This window comes from Prinia subflava, chromosome 3, assembly GCF_021018805.1.
Source record: "Prinia subflava isolate CZ2003 ecotype Zambia chromosome 3, Cam_Psub_1.2, whole genome shotgun sequence".
NCBI classification, from domain to species: domain Eukaryota; kingdom Metazoa; phylum Chordata; class Aves; order Passeriformes; family Cisticolidae; genus Prinia; species Prinia subflava.
In genome coordinates, this window is record NC_086249.1 from 101,746,209 (window position 1) to 101,752,208 (window position 6,000).

At 47.9% G+C, this 6,000-nt stretch overlaps 1 long non-coding RNA gene across 2 annotated transcripts in view; it reads right to left on the bottom strand.

Annotated features, from left to right (window-relative positions):
- LOC134548691 (uncharacterized) overlaps positions 1 to 2,839 on the bottom strand; it is a 37,560-nt gene extending 34,721 nt beyond the window's left edge. For both annotated transcript variants that reach the window (XR_010079868.1, XR_010079867.1), the window contains exons 1-2: positions 2,707 to 2,839; positions 1,232 to 1,337 (exon numbers count right to left, since the gene is read on the bottom strand). This is a non-coding gene — a long non-coding RNA (uncharacterized LOC134548691). The remainder of the gene's footprint in view (positions 1 to 1,231; positions 1,338 to 2,706) is intronic.
- Positions 2,840 to 6,000: the final 3,161 nt, after the last annotated feature.

Sequence of the window (6,000 nt, forward strand, 5' to 3'; positions counted from 1 at the left end):
TGGAAATAATTAATCATTTTTACTGGGATTCCATAATCTCAAGATGCCCAGCCACCATAATTTAACTGTTTAGAGGTGACAGCTGGGTGGTGGCACCTATGGGATGCACAGTCTTGGCCCATTTTAACAGCAAAATAAATCATTCCCTCTGCAACTTTCTTTGCAACTGGGCACGTCTCAAACTGTGCCCAGTTCCTGCAGAGGGGCTGACAAAGGTGACTTGGGCATTTGCAGCAGAACCATCTTCTCCCAGGAGCAACTGAGAGATTTAGACAAACTGCTCTCCTGGGCCAGAAAAGGAAGTGCAAGACTATAAATATACCCATGATCACAGTGATAATTCCACTTTGACGCTTCTTACCAGGATAACTTCCCACTCATCAGTTCTAAAAAATCCTCAGTTTGTCTCATCCTCCATGGTTTCCCAGGAATCCTGGAGTGCAGACCCCTGGACTAATTTCCACAGGCTGTGCACACCAAAATAAACATGCAAAAAAAGCCTTGCCTTACTCTAATTTTGCTAATTAATGACCAAATAATTATTAAAATAATCTAGTATTTCCCTGTGCTTTGAAACAGGAGACCTAATCTCGAGTTCTTGTTACATACTGCTTATTTTTATTTTTATTTCTTAATTGAAAACAGTTTTGTCATTTTTTTTTTTTTTAAATTTTACAAGATTTAACCCTTAACAAGATATACATATCTCCACTGGACACTTATTTGAAAGGACATGCAACTCGTAATTACATCATCTTAATTCTGCAATTTTCCTCACGCTTTCAATCCTTCAGTGCTCATTAAAAACATTACTGATAAGACATCCAAAACATCCAGACGTGCAAACTTGTCTCTTGCATCTAAAGTTTCTCCTTTTCAAGGATATTCAGGCCTGTAAGTGTTGCTAGGTATATCAATATAAAATCTATTTATTTACAGGGATAAAAAAAAAATCCAAAAAAATATCTGCAGGCTACTCAGTGCTCCAATTCTCAATAGTTACAATAAACCATAAAAAGTAGGAAAATCTCACCTCTCCTTGCATACTGCCTTCAAAGTACTTTTGCTCCTTTTAGTAGTCATTATAGATTTTTCCATGACATTGTGATTAGGCTCTTACTGCGAGCACATTAAGTGATAATTGGTCCAAAAATACTTATTGAGCCAGGAATATCAGAATACAGTAAATACCAGGAGCACCATAGGCAGCTGTATGAATCACTTCACATACCTGTGGTTTTCCAGGTTCCTGTGCTTAGTCATGAGTACACTCTTCATATTCTCGTACACAGAACAGAATTTCTGCCAATTTTTGTTCTTGGCTTCTACACTGCCACCTGTAGTCATACAAGAGAAATTAGCCATATTTTATGCTGCAAATCCTATTAGCACAATGTTTCAGCTCACTTGTTTTTCTAGACAAACATCCTAAAGCATCCCCTTTTGTAAAAGGTGCATTTAGATATTCAAACCAAGTTATTTACATGTTTTTCTTTAATATATTTGAGGAAAAAAGAAAGAAAAATTACCACCAAGAAATCCCAACTCATTTTAAGCCAAGAGGACATTTAAACTCTCAGATTCTTTGCAGATTTTCATTTTATGCTCATTGCTTGGTCACACATCCTAACCTTGACAGAGCAAGGTGAATTCTGAAGTGGCAATGCAAAAACATCTGCACCTAATTACTTGGTAAACACAAAAAATTTTAATTGGATTTGTTCTTCCACCTGAAAAATGAACATAGATTTACAGACAGATAATATCCATGCTCGGCTTAGCTACCTTATATAGGTTGTAAGGAAACATACACAAATAAAAATTGCTAGTATTTGAAAGATTATCTCATGGAATTAGCAGTGATCCTGAACTTTTTTATGCAAAAGAAAACCATTCGATTTATGCGTGAAGTGCAATAAGCCTGGAAATGTGCCACAAATCCTGCCAAATGAACCATTTAGAACAAAATAAGAACTAAACACAGTACCCGGAGCCCTCACGTCAATGTGAAAAAACCCAGAAAATCCACGCCTTCCTGGAAAAACCAAAGCTTCCTGGTGCTCAAAACGGGTTTCACCGAATAGCGAAGTTTCGGAGAACAAGCTCTGGGAGGAAACCTGTCTTTGCACGCACATGCTTCTCCTTTCCTCAGCTAAGAGCTGCTCACCATCCCCGGGAGCAGGAGCCCCACCACGCATCTCCCTGCTAAAACACTCCGGAGCCGGCAGCGGGCAGTGACAAACTCGTGTCCCCCACACGGGAGGCTCCGGACACCCGCACCCTGCAGCGGCACCCGCAGACACCTCACACGGGAACAGAAACCGAAATCAAACGCGATTTCCAAGAACGAGTCGGTCTTAGAAAAAAAAAAAAAAAATAAAAATAAAGAGACTAAACCCGAAGATGTTATAATAAAGAAATAAAATTCCCAAGCGCCGGCGAGGCTGCCCACGTCCCGAAGAGCACGTCCAGGTGAAGCCTCTCGCCTCCCCAGCAGCGCCGGCCACTCCCGGCCGGGAGAGGCTCCCCCGGGACCCGGCACCATCCCAGCCGGGCTGCGGCCGCTCAGGTGCTCCGGGCACCGCCCCGCTGCCCCCGCTGCCTCCCCGGCACCCCCGAGCCCCCTCAGCCCCGCAGCCCCCCGGCAGCCCCGGTGAGCGAGGGGTCAGCGCTGAGGCGCGGGGGGAGCGGGCGCCGCGCACCCACCTGCGCTGCCCGGGCCGGTGCCGCAGCGTGAGGCGGCGGCTCCTCCTCGCCAGCGCCGCTCCCTCGCTCGCCCCGGGGGAGCCGCGCGTCCCGGTGCCGCCGCGCCGCCCGGGATTCCAGCGGGAGGGCGGGCGGGAGCCAGCGAGGGAGGGAGGGAGGGAGGCGGCTCATCGCTGGGCACAGCCCCCCGCTCCCCCATCCTGCCTCTGCCTCTACCGCTTCCAGGCACGTTCTGCCGCACGGGCGGACCCGCAGCGCGCACCTCCGGCCCCTTCCCTTTTTATCGCGGGGCCGGGGCTCCCGCCGCCGCCGCCGCCGCCGCCGCCGCCGTGCGGGGGGCTCGGCATCCGCGCCGCCGCCTGCCCGCGGCCGGCCCGCCCCCGCCCCCGCCGCCGCCGCGCCCGCACCGCCCGCACCGCCCGCCGCCCACCTGTCCGCGCCCCGGGCCCGCCGGAGCCGCCCCCGCCCCGGGCCCGCTCCCGCGGCGGCCTCCGCCAGCGCGGGGCTCTGCGGCTGCCGCCGGAGCCGCCCGCGGGCTCGGGCTGGGGCTCTGCGGAGGAAGGGAGGAGGTGGCGGTGACGCTCCCGCGGCTGCCACAGCGGGGCCGCGTCCCACCTGCGCCCGCAGCCCCCGGTACCGGGATGCTGCTGGCCGCCCCCGGGTACCGGGATGCTGCTGGCCGCCCCCCGGGTACCGCGATGCTGGCCGCCCCCCGGGTATCGGGATGCTGGCCGCCCCCCGGGTACCGCGATGCTGGCCGACTCCGGGTACCGGGATGCTGCTGGCCGCCCCCCGGGTACCGGGATGATGCTGGCCGCCCCCCGGGTACCGGGATGCTGCTGGCCGCCCCCCGGGTACCGGGATGCTGGCAGCCCCCGGGTACCGGGATGCTGGCCGCCCCCCGGGTACCGCGATGCTGGCCGCCCCCCGGGTACCGGGATGCTGGCAGCCCCCGGGTACCGCGATCTGGCCGCCCCCGCGGCGGGGAGGCGTTTGCCGGGTGCTGGAGGAGCTCCGAGTGCCTCCCCGCTCCGCCGCCCGAACAAACGGGGAGTCTTGGCGGCTACAAATAATTGACATGTTCAGGAACGTGCTGGAAGCCCGGTTGTTGATGGGTCTCTGACAGCTGGCCTTGAGGGATGACCTAGGGGGAGGCGGTCGGCTCCTAAAATTTTGGGTTGCGATGCTTAAACGATTGGAGAAAAGCAGCAGGTAAATACAGGAAAGTGTTAGGAAAATGTGTTGTAACTAAAACTGCAGCTGAACTTGAGGTTGTGCACATGCTGTCTGAGCTCTCGCACTGGTGGAAGAACAGCCCGTCCTTGCGAACACTTTTCATTCTCTGTCTTTTCCCTGATGTATTTGCATCTTGGAAACCCATGATGTATTTAAATTCTTGACTTTGTATTTTCTTGTTCAAACGGGTGATGTTGACATTAAAAGTGTGCTCTAGCACAACCCAGTAAAGGAGCGTTGGGAGGAGTTGAGTGCACTGGTGCAGCATCACACCAACTGATACCATTTTCAAATTTGTGTAATAAAAATACACTCCATTCATTCTTCCCACAGCAATAGACTCCACTTGGTTCAAGACAATCTTTACCTTTCCCAAATGTTTTATTCTAATCCTAATATTTTGGGACCCAAAACCTTTTCGAGGTAAGCCAGAAATCCATACAGTCATGTTACAAACTGTGATATCACTCTGTAGTCTAGTCATATTAAGAATTAAGCTATAAAAATAAAAACGCTTTTCTTCATCTAGTCTTCTGCAGAATTAAGGTTATTTTCAGTTCCTCTTCTTACATGTCATAAGTGAGACGCCAGTGTACCTGAATATTTAATGAGTAGTAAAACCAGAAATCTGTAAAAGTAGCAAATATAACACACATATTTTGATGGCAACATAGACAGGTACTTATCTGAGAAAAGTTTGTGCAATTTCATTCCATTGGATTAATAAACAGCAATTATATCTCCATTCCTAATGTAAAAATATCAAAATCAAACAAAGCTTACACTAAAAAAAAAAGTATAAATCAGCTCAATAAAGATGAGGATAAGAATTGATACAGGCATGTAGAAATTGTTCTTTTAATCTATTCAATCCAAGAAAACGTTCCTGGTCTTTCCCCTCAAAACCCAACAACCTAGTGGCACACTGGTGCAATAATTCAGAAAACAATGTGAACACTGAAAATGGTTGTGCCATTAGCTCTGCTTAAAAAGACACTTGTTAAACATATAGAACAAGCTTTTGCAGCTGATAAGTAATAAATTTTGTTTTATCTCTAGATTGTATGTTTGACCTCTTTCTATTTGAGCTTATGGTACACGAGAAAAAATTGTCGAGTTTTTAATTTTTCCTCCTCACGTAACTTTTGATTAAATACAACTATCAATATACCAAGAGTTACCAACTGGTGAATACCTCATGAAATTCCATAGTTACCTAGAGTAAGGTCTGCCCATGGCTTCAAGGACTGTGTCTCTTCAAACACTACCTCAGCAACAGAAACCACATTGACATGCCTCCAGTGCAGAAGAATTAATTTTCCACCAAGCCCTTCATAAACATAATGTTTTGTCAACAGGTGCCTTTCCTATAACTGTTGCAAATGTATTAAAAGCTAGCAGAAATTTCTTGTCTTTGCACTGAAGCATGGCCAGTGCACAGGCTGTTCCCTCTGCAGAAGAAGTCATTGTTCCTTTCAGGTCTTACACAACACTGCTGTTAAATCTAGCCCATCACAGAAGAAATGCTCTCTTGATTCTGATTTTCAAACCAAGAAAATAAGCATTTGGTCACTTAATAATGACTATTAATCAGACACTATCATACCCTCAGTGTGTGAGATGAAGAAAATTATATCAGTCATGCACAGACCCTTTCTTTCACCTCCTCTCCTCTATACCACCCACCTCACAAACAACTCTGCTTTTTTTTTTTCTTCAGCAATTCAGGCTTGGAAGAATAAAATCCATTATAACAATGATTCAGAGACAAACTGAAAGCCAAGTGAAATACTGTTCTCCCAAATCTGACAGGAAAACTTATAGGATGGAAACACCCAGAAGATAAAACCCAGTTCTCTTATAACATGCTCCAGAAAGCAGTACTTATCACCGTCCCCTCATTCCCAAAATATATACAGCAACTAATGGGTTGCTGTAGCACTGAAAATTTCCAGTTTTCCAGATGATGAGCTGTGACTCAGTACTCCTACTGATACATCTCAATGCACCATCCATTTATTTTCTGTGCTGGTAAATCATCTCTCCCTTTCCTTCCAC